We start from the raw sequence: 15568 nt of genomic DNA on the forward strand, positions 1-15568 counted from the left end.
ATTAAAAAAATCCATTCGCAGGATGAGGTCATTGCTGACACGGCCAGCATTTATTGCCCATCCCAAATTACCCAGAGGGCAGTTAAGATATCATTGCTGTGAGTATGGGGGTCACATGTAGGACAGACCAGGTAAGGATTGCAGTTCCCTTCCTTAAAGCACATTAGTGAACCTGATATTTTTTTCTGAGAATTAGCAATGATCATCATTAGACTCTTAATTCCAGATTTTTATTAAATTCAAATTCCAACTTCTGCCAATTCAGGATTTGGGTCTTGGATTAACAAGCTAGCAATAATACCACCAGGCCATAACCTCCCCTTAATAATCTTATTTGTCCTATGACCAACAAGTGTTTCAGCACCAATGCATCTAAGTGAAACAGCTGCTTATTTAGCAGCTCAGAATTAACTCCAAACTGTCTGGTTTTATTTATCTTAATTTCCAGTAATCATCTTTAGAAAGCCAATCTGCTTTCATATTGTTTCAGAACACTAGTTGATGAAAGATAGAACTGGATTCATTCTTTACATGTTTTTAAAGCTTTTTCTTATTTTTGTAGCATTACGTGTTACAAGCTTCCACTTGCTAACTCCACAACCATGGTTTTATTTATCAAAAGGCTGACCCAAAGATGTTCAGCACATGCTCAAGATTACAGAAAAAACATATGCTGTCTATTTTCTCTTTTAAATATATTACAACCACGATGGGCAGAATGTGTTAAATAGTCAAGTCTGACTACACTATTTAGTGTAAATGTGTTAAGCTAGGGAAAGAAACTGGCAACCTTATCCAGTCTGGACTTCATGTGACTCCAGATCCCTAACAATGTGGTTGAGTTTTAACTATTCTCTGGTATCAACAATAAATGCTGGCATAACCAGCAAAACCCTCATCTCATGAATGATTTTTTAAAAAAAACTATGAACTGGAATTAGATCACCATAATCCCAAATATAGACACACTCGTAGAACACCAAATACATTTTCTGCAGAGATTTTTGTTTAAGAAAAGGCAAAAGGGAAAATCACTCCTATGAGTCAAAGTTCCAGAAACAAACTCTAGAGGCTATGATTACTTTTCACGGTCAGCTGAGTTTTCTGCACCATGTCAAAGTACTGACAGTAATTTGTAGAATGATGGTAGATCACACTTAAATCAAGATGGATCTCAGTCTTTGAAAGTTGGTTACTATTCAGCTTTTTCAGACTTATGAGGTAGTCAGAGATACTGATGTTTAAAATGTATAGCAGATTCTTGGGAATGTTTAATGATTGATTTGCCACTTCAAGGGTGCCTTCCTTACTGACTGTTTAGGTCTGGGAAACAGAAAAGTGTGTACACGAAAGGGTGATAAGCAACCATTAGGAGGAAGATCCATTTTCATTTCAAAACCAGTTTTTTCCAGAAGTTATGAGCCATATAATTCACACCTTGTCCTAAAAGCTTTCTTCAAAGCTACTTAACTTTCCTATAAATCACATGTAGCTTACAGATCATGTTGAATTGTTGACCTTATTTCTTGATAGAACTCTGATTGACTCAGAAAGTGTATGGGCAGTTCAGTTTCTTCTAATTTTTCATATTGTGTTTAAAAAGAGAAATATTCTCAACTAAACAAAATATTGAAGGTGCTGGATATACTCATCAAGTCAGGCAGCATCTGTGTAGGGAGAAACAAATTCACCATTTTCGGGCTGTGACTTGCAGTCCGGCGGGAAAAAAGAGCAGAACAACAGAACAAATCTTAAACTTGGTGCATTAATCATTTTGGAGCAAATGCAAAGCAGCTAAGAACATGACAGAACATTGAGAGCACGGTTTTGGATGCATTGCAGCTCAAGCAAGATGGAGGATAATTAGTGCAAATGAGAATATCTGTCTGTTCAGATAGATGTAATAAACTCATGAAATCTTCACAATTGCCCCAATGTATGTCTTTCCTTAATTCTGATCTGCCTGAATGTATGCTTATTGGTATTTTGTTTTAGTACAGTTCTTTGTTTTATTATAGTTTCCCCCATGTTTGTAATGATTTTGAAGTACTTCATGAATATACTTAATAGTCGAGTAAATCCCTGAAAGTGTCATTTATATTTTATAGCCTGATCAAAATATTAGGTTTTAGATATGAAATGCCAGGTCTTATGAAGAAAACATTATTTTAAATCTCATAAACTGGAAACAGTATTTTATGGCAATATCTGGCTTTCCACCATATGAAATATTTGCTTGTTTATGATGTAAACTGCCTCAGGGCTAAATTTGTTTATACGTAAACACTTTCATCTTTCAATGGAAAAAGCAATATCGAAACTGCCCACAGCGTGTTGTTTGTAATTTTAATCAGTTTCATTATGTTCAGGGTTTGCCAGTAAACCTGCTATGAACTCATAGAACAGTAGTCGTGTATGTATGTAGCTTGTTTTATTAAAATGTTTGTGAGATGGCTGCCTGCAGTGGATGCCTTATGGTAGAGGTCACATGCCTAAATCAAGACAGGAAGAACTTCCGAAATAAAAATTTCATATGCAGTGGTCAAGTTTCTTACAACTAAATTAGTATTGTCTCCAAGTTGGACACGCATTTTGTTTTGGTGGTAATCACCATAAAATTTGTAACATGTCCTTGATCTGTCGGTTGGACCTTCTGTCAACACCTATTGTATTTATCCACATTGTTGGACTTGAAAGGTTTAGGGTGGCAATCAAAATGCTGCAAATGTCTGGGGCGCTTCTCCAATTTGTGAACAAACTTATTATTCTCCTATGCATAGGCTGTAGCTATTGATTTACAATCTCAGAACATTTACACATGTTAATAATTTCTTGAAGATTCAGGTCCTCTTTTATCAATTGTGCTGGCATAGAATTCTCTCAGGTATCAGAGATCTTACTGTCTTTTGTTGCCTAAATTACTAGGATTCTGTGGACTGTGATAATGCAATTCCACAGTGATCAATGGACTCTCTTTCACCTGAAGCACTAATATTGAGTACAAGCCTCTCAAGAGTTATGTTCACCTAATATTCAAAGCATGCATAAAAAGATCATTCAAAATTTCTGCAATTTATTTTTCTCAGTTCATCAGTGCTATTTTGGATGGAATACTGTTTGTAAACGTCTATCCTGAACAATGATGAAAGTGTAGCTCTTCATAGATGTTTTGGTGGCTCAGTGGTTGGCACTGCTGCCTCACAGCAACAGGGACCTGGGTTCAGTTCCAGCCTTGGTGACTATTTATTTGAAGTTTGCATGTTCTCCAGGTGGCTATGTAGGTTTCCATTGGTGCTCCAATTTCCTCCCACGCTCCAAAGATGTGGGAGGTTAGGTAGATTGGCCATGCTAAATTGTCCCATAGTGTCCAGGTATGCACAGGGTGGTCAATTAGCCATAGTAAAGGCAGAGTTGTGGGGCTAGGTGGGGAATGTGTTTGGCTAAGTTACTGGGGGCTGGTTCTGGGTGGGATGCTCTTTGAGTGGCTGGGGGGGGGGGTCTGTGCAGACTTGATGTCTGAATGGTCTCTTTCTACGCTGTTGGGATCATGTGATTAATTAAGTCTATCGCAATCTTGAGGTTTTGCTGTCATAAGTGAAAAAAGCTGCCAGCTTATTTTCATGTCATTTTGATCAGAGCCTGGATAGAATGTTTACTGAAATTTTGTTTGCCTCATCTCGTGATGTAAGTTGCTTCTATGTGTCCTTCTCCCTTTCAGTAGCTTTTAGCAGCTATAGAATTAGAATTAGGTTTATTGTCACATGTACTCAAATTTCAAAAGAATAAGAGTACAGTGAAAAGTGTATAATGTTGCCAACACAAAGCACCATCTTAGCTACAGAATACTGAAGTATAAATCCGAGGTATAAAAAGTAGAGAAAATAAAGAAAAAAAAGTTTCACTATATTACAGAGATGTATAAAATAAGTATAAGTTAGGAAAATAAGATATAAAACAAAAAAAAACAATCTTTCTGTAAAGACTTCCATGTGGTCTGACCGGATTCACCAGTTCCTAGCCAGTAGCCATCTTTGCTCCGGGCCACTGGCTTCTATACCTGCTCTGCTCGCCGTCCCCACTCTACTCCAGGTCACTGGCCACCATCCCCGCTCTGCTGGCCATCCTCCCTCCACCTTGGGTCACTGGCAGAAGAGGAAAAAAAACAGAAGAGAAAGAAAAGAGAGAAATAAAAGGAGAAAAATGCAAAGGACTGTATGGAGTGGACAAGCTCCAACCGAAGTGTCCTAAACCGCACCCATCTTGAATCTAAGGTAGATCTAAGGCTTTAAGCAGAACTAAACATTTCCGTTTTGTTTCTAGTTATGCTTCTACTGTGCAAAAATCAATCTCCACTCTATTTCTGGACACTATGTTAAGAAGTCAAAGGATGACAGATTTGCTTCTATTACTTCTTTATTGAACAGCTTGTCTGAAGGCTGCCTTTAGTGAGTGCCTTATGGCAAAAGTCGCATGACTGAAGCAAGGGAGGCTGATTGTTGGTACAATTTTCCTCCAAATGAAAGTTTGGTTTTCACTTCCATAATTTGTATAAAGCAACATGTTTTATTGATGTGTGGTATTTCTTAAAATCTGACCAGCTTGTTGAATTGGCATTTTACTTTTCAAGTTTATTCAATTGATTTCTTCACTTTTTACCCTTTTCTTTGTCTTACTTCTCTCTTCTGAAATCTTGTACACAATGTCGAACTTGGTATATTGGCATTCATAAGCTATTGCCAGTTAAAAGTGGAGTCGTTGCTGACTGCTTCCTCAAATGTTCTTCCTCTTTTAGGAGGAAATGCATCATTAACAATGGTACTGGATATGGCATTGTAATGGCAATCCAAAGCATCACATCCAGTGGGAATGGTATGTGACTTGGGTGTGATAGTATTCACCAAAACATAACTGCTCTTGTTATAGAGGTCAGACAGTGGGAAGTGTTGCTGAAGTTGCATTACTGAAATACTTTCTGTAAATTGTTTATGGCATAGAGACATCTGAATGAGTGGCACATGCATTAAATTTGAGTGTTGATGCACCTAAGGTTATGAATTTCTTGAGTCTTGCAATATTTGCACCCAAGCCGGAGAGTGATAAGCATTTCTAAAATGATCCTAGCTTAAGGTTTGTAGTTGATAATAAGAGCTCACAATATGAACCATTCCTCATCAATAGCAAGTTTATATCGTATTCTAAATATTTGCAGAAGGCAACTTAAATATTCCACTACAGCATCATGCTACTCAAGAATATAATTAATTGGTTAAACACTTATAACACTTTTAGCTAAACAGTATGACCTTACTGCATCTATGATTGTCAGTCATACAAGAATTTTTCTTTTCAACCCTAGTTATTAGTATACTAAGTAAATACCATCTGAGATGATAGATATACAAAAGTTATCTATTTGGCACACATTTAGCACTTTTAAAAAATACATTATGGCTGGATGGCAGAACATCAAAGAAACCTCGGTGAGGGTTTTATAATCCAAAGGAAAGCAAATACTAACTACTTACGTGAATTATATCGCCACTATATATTTCATAAACCCTTGTTGCATATGAATGCAAAGTTATTCATAAAATCTAATATCACTTTCCAACGTTTGGCAGAATCCGAAATACTGAAAAAGGCCATTTAAACAATGTGCAAATTAAAAATGTAGTTTGCCCTATATTTTCCACTTTCCTTTCCTTTGTGTTGCTAATTTTGTTTCTCTCACCTCTTTAATTTTGCTTATATTGAACAGTGATGATACAAGTACCATAAACTTGTTCCTAATCCTCTTTAGTCTAGTCTGCTATGTACCAGGCTAGACCCCCTCAAACATTTTAAGAAGGGAGCCCAGACTGTAACATTTTTTTGTTGTTTTAGGCAGATGTAAGATGGATATTCCAGAAGTGATGCAGCTGGTGAAACCACTCAGTTTTAAACATAACAGAATTTATGTACAGATTACCGAATGAAGCATGAACAAAAGAGGACCGAATATAGAATTGCCTAGCCTATCTGAAAGCCCAACTGAATGATGTTGTTCCAATTTCCTGCAACATCCCCATAAACACACCCCTCAGTAAAAAGGTAAATTCAAACACAGGTTCTTAAAAGAAAGATGTCAGAGAGAGAATCAGCATGGAATCTCTTTTAACTAGCTGTTTCTTTGGGTACTCAGCTAAAAACTAAACCAAACTAGAAATCTCCATGAACTGGGAGAACTGGCCATACCCCTTTCATTGTACAAGTGTTTGTTAAAAAAAAAACCCTGTAAACCTTTTCCTTGATTATTGCCTTAAGCAGTATCTGCTAGATTCCTATTCCCAGACAAATCAGAACCGCTGCCTTTTACAACCCCTCTATAAAAAAGGACAACATAACCTTATGAAAGGACAGGATTGTCACATGTTTAAGTTTATTTTGTCACTTAGATGATTTTTACTGTGGAACAGCACAAATAGACATTATAGCTTAACCTGTGACAAGTATGTTATTTTGGAGTCAGGTGGAGAGAAACAAAATAATTATACTTCTTACAGAAAGTACATGTGGCATCATTTGCTTTGCTAGAAACTGAGAGAATGCTTGCCAACATCTCACTAATCATTGAGACTTCTTTGCATGTCTGATATGTTATACCAAACCTGGCTTAAAATGTAGTAGCAAGAGAAAAATGTCAATAAATCAGTATGGGTTTTCAATTTCCTGCTGTTGTGCTTGTCAAGACCATCAATTAGCTTTGGACTGGAGAATAAAAAGGCTCTTATCCTCACTGGAGGTTAGATTTTCAGAGAAAGTTCTCAAACTTTCCATGATAGTGTCTGGCTGTTTGTTATTTGACCATGCAGTCTGAATCTTTCTTTGCAGCTATTCATTAATATATCTGTACTAAACAATTAACTTTCACCCATTTCTGCTACTAACTTGGCATATGTAAAATTATTTAATTTAAGTAACCCTGCATTGTAAGCATTGTCATTATATTTATAGACTATTCATTCCAGAACCTGGACCAATGATCCTTGACCGGGATTTGATTTCCTGTTTTGATGGTAAATTTAAATAAAGTTTAATTAAATAGACACAGAATAAGAAGCATCCACGATCATATAATCTTTGGTACCACTACAGTGACTATGGGAAGACTGGAATGTCATTTTTTAAAAACAAAACATTTCAGTAATGCCCTTTAGTGAAGGAAATCTTGATTTGTTGTCTGGCCTCAATGTTAACACAAATCCATGGCAATGTGTTTTTTTTTCCGAACTGCTTTACAAAATGACCTAGAAAACTCGTCACTTCTTCAGAAAGTGGCCCACTGCCAGCTTCTTAAGCACTGTTAAGTATGAACAAGAAATGATGACTATACCAGTGACCATTGTGCATGATAAACAAATTTAAACACACACATTTCAGTGACTCACTCATTTATTTTTGGAATTGTTGCAAGGCATGCTTTCCATCAAACTTTTTTTTTTGCATTTGTTGGCTGAAAAAACAATTTTTAAAAAAATCACAGTCCAGAGCTGGGGTCACATTTTAAGATGACTGATTATTTGCATCACTTGCAACTATATTCCAAAAATTAATGAAATGGAGGCAACCTACCTGCAAAACTACACCAGAGTCAAGTGCATCAAAAGAGATAATTAAGACCTACTACCTATCGCATTTACTAATCACCCTTGTTACAAATTGATTTTTATTAGTGTGCACTTGTATTAGCAATGTGAGTCACTAATGATTTTGAAAAAAGATGATGCATTTTATTTGTCTTGTAATGCTACTTAGCCCACTTATCTCGTACCAGTTTCATTCAGCTCTTTTGACTCTCCTGCACTGCACCCCCCTTTTGAGGCTTTTGATCTCTCAGTCTCTATGCAGCAATGAGTGCAATAAAATTCAGTTTTCCTCTTTGAAGAATAATAGTGAATAATGTGGATCTTAATGTCTTTCAGTGAAAAAAGTGTCAGTATTGTCTTTTGTTGGCTTTGCTACAAGCGTGGAAAGCAGTTTGTGGCATGGTGTGAGACAAGAAGACTGTTCTTAAAATTGCTGTGAATATATTCTCTTGGTGCCAGTATGATTAGGGAATTAAACAATCAAGTACATCCAAGACTAATGGGAATGAATGATTGGGATGGATTTTAACTGGTAAACTAATACCCTGTCTGGATTTAAATCATTATTTAATAATGTTTAAAAGTTAATATTTCTGCTGTGAGAGATCCCAGATTTTGCATTGGCTGGGAACAGCTGGGACCACTTACTGTTTCAAATATATATATATTCTCAAGTCACTTCACGAAAGTTAGAAGTTGTTGTTTCAGCATTATATGGATGCACTTCAGAGTGTGGCTCAAAGAACCCAGCAAAAAATGAAATCAGTGGGAAAAAAAATCTCCTTGTTTGGAATCATACCTGATGCAAAGGATCTCATACCTGATGCTGTGGTTGCTGGAGATCAATCATGTCAGATCCAGGATATTTTTGCAGGAGTTGCTCAGGGCCTTTTTTTTTATATATCTTTTTCTTTAAGCTATTTTTCCTAATCAACCTGTTCAGAAATGTTACTTCACACCTCTGCAGCATGTATGACTTGAATCCAAGCCTCTTGGTCTGATGGTAAGGACTGTACCACGGTGTCAAGGAGGGTCAACATAATATCTTGAGCAATGTTCTGCTGCTTCATCAATGACCTTTCCTTCAGCATAAGGTCAGAGGTCACACCGTCAGTTAATAATCTCACAATATTCAGCACCATTTTGTGACTCCTCATATTGAAACAGTCATGTTTAACTGCAAGGCCTGGACACTGTCCATTTTTGGGTTGTCAAATGGCAAGTAACATTCGTGCCACTCAAATGCCAGATGATGAACATCAGTAGCAAGGTAGAATCTAACCATCACGTCTTGACTTTCAGTATCAATACCAACACTGAATAACTCGTGTCATCATGTTGGGAGTAACTATTGGCCAGAAAATGAACTAAATGGGCCATACAAATACTGTGCCTACAAGAGTAGGTCGGTTGCTAGGAATCTTGCTCTACACTCATCTGACTCTCTAAAGCCTGTCTACCTTATGCAGTGTGTAAGCCAGGAGTGTGTTGAAATACTCCCCACTTTCCTGGATGAGTTCAGCTTCATTAACACTTCAAAAAACTTGACATGACCCAGGACAAAGCAGCCTGCTTGATTTGCGCCACATCCCCAAGCATTCAGTCTATCCACCACATATGGTCAGTAGTAGTTGTTGTTCCATCTGCAAGATATACTTCAAAACTTTACTAAGGATCCTGAGACAACAACTCCATACAAATGAATAGTACCATCTGGAGGGCAACAGATACATGAGAACTCCACCACTTTCATGTTCTCCTTAACGGCATATCATCCTGTCTTGGAAATGCCCTAATGACGTTGTTGGTATTTGTACAGCAAATGGACTGTGGTATTCAAGAATCTAGCTCGCAAGAATCTTCTGAAGCGCAATTAGTGATGGGAAATCACTACTGCCAAAGCTAGCAGTGCCCACATCTCATGAATGAATTATAAACATTATAAATTACATTACTTTGCCTAACAGAAGGGATGATGATCCTGCCCACCACATAAAAACTGTTGTAAAGGCAGTGGCTGGATCAAAATCCTAAAATTCCTTCCCTAATGGCATTGTGGGTCAACCCGCAGAAAGTGGTCTTCAGCGGTTCAAGAAGGCAGCTCATCACCTTCTCAAGGACAACTAAGGACTGGTAGTAAAGGCTGGCCAGACAGAAAATCCCATAATGAATTTAAAAAAAGATCCAGGAAGCAATACAGAGATCAGAGATGGGTATGGCTATTTTGAACATAGCAGGTAGCTTGACAGGAATGACACAATACAATATTGCCAGTTGACTTAATTTAACCATTATTGGATTACTCACATACTATATTGCCAAAATATAAAATCAGAACTTACAGATAAAGAAAAATATGGCAGCATTATTGTGTTATAACAGTATACAGATTTTAAGATGATAACTTTGGCAAGAACATGAATCAGAGCAGGAGTAGGTTATCTTGCCTGTTGACCCTCCTCTGCCATTCACTAAGATCATGTTCCACTTATGCACCCTTCATCCCAAGCTTTAATTCCTTTGCTGTTCACAAATCTATCTACCTTTGCCTTAAAAGCGTTCATTGAGGTAGCCCTAACTGCTTTAGTGGGCAAGGAATTCCACAGGTTCACAATGTTTTGGTGAATCGGTCCTAACTCTACTCCCCCTTATTTAGAGGCTATGGGGCCGAGTTCTCATTTCACCTACCAGTGGAAACAACCTCCCTGCTTCTATCTTATCTATTCCCTTCCTAACTTTGGATGTTTCTCTAGGATCTTCCCTCACTCTTCTAAATTCCAATGATTATAGTCCTATCTATTCAATCTTTCCTCAGAAGTTAATACTCTCCACTCCAGAATCAACTTAATGAACATCCTGTACACCTCTCCAGTATCAGTGCATAATTTCTCATGTAAGGGGACCAACCTGAACACATTGCATAGCAAAGTTGGGAAGTTATATTGCAGTTGTCCAGGACATTGGTGAGGCTGCACTTGGAGAAGTGTGTTCAGTTTTGGTCACCTTGAGATAGGAAGCGTGTTATTAAACTGGAAAGAGTGCAGAAGAAATTTAGCAAGATGTTGCTCGGACTCAAAGGTCTGAGTTATAGGGAGAGGTTGGACAAGCTAGGACTTTTTTCTTTAGAGCATAAGACACTGATGAGGGCTCTTATAGAAGTGTATCAGGTCATGAGAAGCATGGGTAGGATGAATGCATTCAGTCTTTTTCCAGGGCTGGGGAATTGAGGACTAAGGGCATCAGTTTAAGGTTAGAGGAGAAATAATAAATGGGAACCTGAGGGACAACTTTATTGTCCCTCAGAGGGTGGTATACATATGGAATGAGCTACCAGAAAAAGTGGTTGAGGTGGGTTTATTAACAACATTTAAAAGGCATTTGGACAAAATACATGGTTAGGAAAGGTTTAGAAAGATATGGGCCAAGTGCAGGGAAATGGGGTGAGTGGAAATGGACATTTTGGTCTGCATGGACCAGTTTGAGCTGAAGGGCCTATCTCTCTGCTGGAAAGTTCTATGACATTACTGCAGGTGTGGTCTGACCAGCAGCTTATGCAGCTGTAGCATAACCTCACTATTAAGCTCCATCACTTAAGTAATGAAGGATAATATTCCAGTTTGTCGTCTTAATTACCTGCTGCACTTGCCGACCAGCATTTTGTGATTCATGCACAAGGACACCCAGATCCCTCTCATAGCATCATGCTGCATTTTTTCACGATTTAAATAATAATCCATTTTACTGTTATTCCTTATTCCAACATTAATTTATTGTAAGAATGTAAGCTTGAAGACAATACATCACAAATGGAATTGAGATTCTGCTAATGTGAAATCAATATAAAGGAATAAAAATCAATAAACAAAATACTTTAAGAAGAAATGGAAGGTTCAGTAATAATTCCAAAAGATTCAATATCAGACATTGGTTGTATAAAACACAGTGGACAAACTGAATGAAAAAATATTCTTCCAAAATTAAAAACTGGATCCCAGGTTGAATAAGTCAGTGAACAATTTTATTCACCTGCCTCTGTGACTGATGTTATTTTGCCAGCGTATCAGAGAAGTCACTGATATTTTTGACAAATCTTTATCAGCTTTTGATAATTATTTTAATCTGAGAACAAATAAAACTTAGGGGAATGTGTATATTATTTTATTCATGACTTCAAGAGCTTAGTGAAAAACTGTCTGAAGATTTTAAATTAAAATTCATAAGAGAGAAAATTATTGTATCAGAATTATGGATATACTTTCGGATATTTTCCAGTGCAAAGATTTGACTTTGTAAAAATGCTATTCAGTTATGCTGGAAGCAAAATTAAAAAAAATATTACAGACAGAGTCTAAGAATATATGAACATAGGAACATATGAGCAACATGCATTAGTAAGCTATTTAGCCCTTATCCTCTGCCATTTGATAAGCTTATTGCTGAACTGATTATAACCTCATTCCCATTCCTGTCTATCTCAACAACTTTTCACCCATTGCTTCCTAAAAATTCTATCTCTCTCTGCCTTAAAAATATTCAAGGGTATTGCTTACACTATTTATTCAGTTTACCCATGATACTTCGAGAGAAAAATACATCATCTCTGTTTTAAATAAAGGAACCCTGATGTTTAAACAGTGACCCTGTTTTGAGATCCTGCCAAATGGGGACATTTTGACTTTTTTTAAATCCACACTATCAAGACATCACAAGGTCTAATATATTTCAGTCAACTTCCCTCTTACTCTTCTCAACTACATTGAATTTAAATTCATACAATTCAACTCTGCTTTATAAAATGTCCAATTCACCAGAAACATGTCCAAAGAAGGCAAATGAAGATGTTCAACTGAATCAACTGTTGAAGTAAGGAGTTTGAACACTTCAACTCAGATGAATCAATCAGTTAAGCTTAAAGATATATTTGAAAGCAATGAAGATGGGCTCATAAGATTCAATAGAACCCAAATCCATGTTCACAAACTCTGTCAAAAGGAAGAGATTGCCTGCTTTGAACAGGCAGGCTTTGTATGAAAAAGTGAAAATTTGTTCAAATCAACCAGCAATTGATTAATAAAGGATAATGTCAGCAAAGAAGCATTTGTTTCAACAGTACAGCCATCTTCTGTGATGGAGATTCATTAGATTAAGTGTTCCCCAATTGATGTAATGTAACAATAACTTGATTGAGCAAGGAAGAGTTTTTATGCAAAGGAAACTTAGGGACCTCAACAAGCCAATTTTAGATTTAGCAGAAGGAATATCCTCCACAAAGGACACAGACGAGTTAAGTATCTTCAATTGAAGAAATAGCACACAGGTCAATTAAGGTCAAGATTACAGTCATGGTGGTTCAGTGGTTAGCTCTGCTGCCTCACAAAGCCAGGGACCCAAGTTTGATTCCAGCCTTAGGTGACTGTGTGGAGTTTGCACATTCTCCTCATGTCTGCACAGGTTTCCTCCCACAGTCCAAAGATGTGCAGGTCAGGTGAATTGGCAGTGCTAAATTGCCCATAGTGTTAGGTGCATCAGTCAGAGGGAAATGGATGTGGGTGGGCTACTCTTTGGAGGGTCTCGTGGCCTTGTTGGGCCAAATGACCTGTTTTCACACTGCAGGGAATCTAATCTAAGAATCACAGTGAACAATCTTCAAGCAATAGGCCGACTAATTATCCAAGTCAGAAGCGAATGCATTCTGAAAGAATTGTTCAATCTTCAGACCACCTGCCTTTGCTAAGTCAAGATAGTCAAGACAGTTAAGAAGATGGGGCAGCAGTAAATGCAAAAGTAGTTATGTATATGAATGTAAAAATGTTTAATTATGGGTAATAAAGCTTGAGGGGTGATGTTGCAGAAGTAATGGTTCTAAGTGAGTTAATGTTGAGGATGACTGCATTGCCCAGTCAAATAATGTAACATGGTGTTTGGGTGGGGAATCATGCAGGTTGGCATTTCATTATAAGGGAAGTAGACATGTCATTTCTGGCATCTCATCCTTAAGTGATTTCACCTAACCAGCCAATGTAGCTTCCACCCATTGCTATCATGCAATAAAGTGCTGTGTAAGACAAGTGTCTTTTTTTTTGGTTAAGACTCACCTGCCATCCATTTTCTATTACTGATGATTAGGCAAACTCTTGAACTTAGCAATGACAGGAAGATTGGGGCCCCTTGTGGTCCAGTGATAGTTTCCCTATCTCCTAACTAGAAGATCCCAGTTTAAGTCTCATCTGCTCCTGAGATGTGTAATAACATCTCTGAACACATTGGTGGAAAAAGTTTGATAAGAGAATTTGTAACACCAACATATGTCAACTATCCAGAGGTTAATATGACATTGGTTCTCTCATTTCTGTCATCTTTTATGTCCCAGGCATTCTGTCTTATCGATATTTTTGCCTCCAAACATATCCTTCTCCTCAGAAAATTTTAATTTGAAATTTTAATTCCTTCAAAAGCAGTTTTAAAATAACATACTTTATCATTGTGGAAGCTTCCATGTGCTTCCTTTGCTTGGATTGCACATGTCCTTCTCTATTCTTCATTCAATATTTTAATTACTGAAAATTCTGAATCATCTATTCCCTATTGCCTCTTACTTCATTTTCAATGTTAAAAATCACACAACACCAGGTTATTGTCCAACAGGTTTAATTAGAAGCACACTAGCTTTCGGAGCACTGCTCCTTCTTCAGGTGGTTGTGGAGGCCACAATTGTAAGGCACAGAGTTTAGAGCAAAAATTTACAGTGTGATACATTAAAAAATGCCTTGATTGTCTGTTGAGTCTTCAAATTAAACATGTTGGACTATAACCTAGTGTTGTGTGATTTTTAACTTGGTACACCCCAGTCCAACACCGGCATCTCCAATTCATTTTCAATAGTAGATTACCTCTTTCCTAGTCATATGTGTCCTCGGGTATTTAAAGTCTGGACAAATTTTCCAGTGCATCCTGTTTTCAGTGCTGTTGTCTGTAATGTTACTCTCTGAATAGTTACCATGCTCTAATCTTTTTGCAGAAGCTATGCATTTAACAGCACTGAAAAACTGTGCAACTTCTACTCTTATCTCAAAAACTTGGGATGTATTGAATCTGGACCAAGAGACAAAATTTCAATGCTGCCATTCTTTTTAATTGTTTTTTCTTGAACTTATTATCACAGCAGCATCTTTGTTGGTTGTAGCTTTGGCAGGTTTCTCTTTCTCGGTGCAAAGTATTTAGATGGTATCTCATCAATGCCGTTGCCTCTACCAAAAGCTCTGCACTTGATGTGTGATTGCCCCACCTTTGCACTGCAAAGTCATTTTGTATGCACTTTTATATTCAACAATAATTATTCTCATACTGTTGTTTCTTCTTACAATTGTCTTCTCCACATTTTTGTTCAGTCTACTTCACCCTAAAATTATTTTCTGTTACCTTTTCCAGAATTTTCTTCTATTACCTTTTCCTGCATCAACCTATTATCAACTACTTTGTCATCCAGGGTGTTCAGTGTTTGTTGCTTTCACTTATCTCATTGTAGGAATACACTTCAACTCTACTCATACCATTGGCTTTTTAAAGATTGTCTATTGCTCTATGGTATATTATGTAAGACATTAACTCCAATTTGTCATGACCATGTTTCCTCCTCATTTCATTGAAATTAGCTCTTCTCCTGTCAAGTGTTTTTTATTATAGAATCACCTTGTTATTCTTTGTGACAAATGTAAACCTAGTATATAAACCTAACATGCTACCTAATTATGCCATTTCTGCTCTTGACCAAATTTATTCTCCAGAATGCGATCCAGCAATGGTTCTATATATCAAATGTTCTCACTGGCAGTGTATAACCAGTGCATAAAAATTGAGATGAACTGGATACCTGTGGGGAACACATGTCCTCCATGGCAAGGTTCCACACTGAAGGCACTGAGAAGGCAGTATTATCATATTAT

This window comes from Hemiscyllium ocellatum, chromosome 12, assembly GCF_020745735.1.
Source record: "Hemiscyllium ocellatum isolate sHemOce1 chromosome 12, sHemOce1.pat.X.cur, whole genome shotgun sequence".
In the NCBI taxonomy this organism is placed as follows: Eukaryota; Metazoa; Chordata; class Chondrichthyes; order Orectolobiformes; family Hemiscylliidae; genus Hemiscyllium; species Hemiscyllium ocellatum.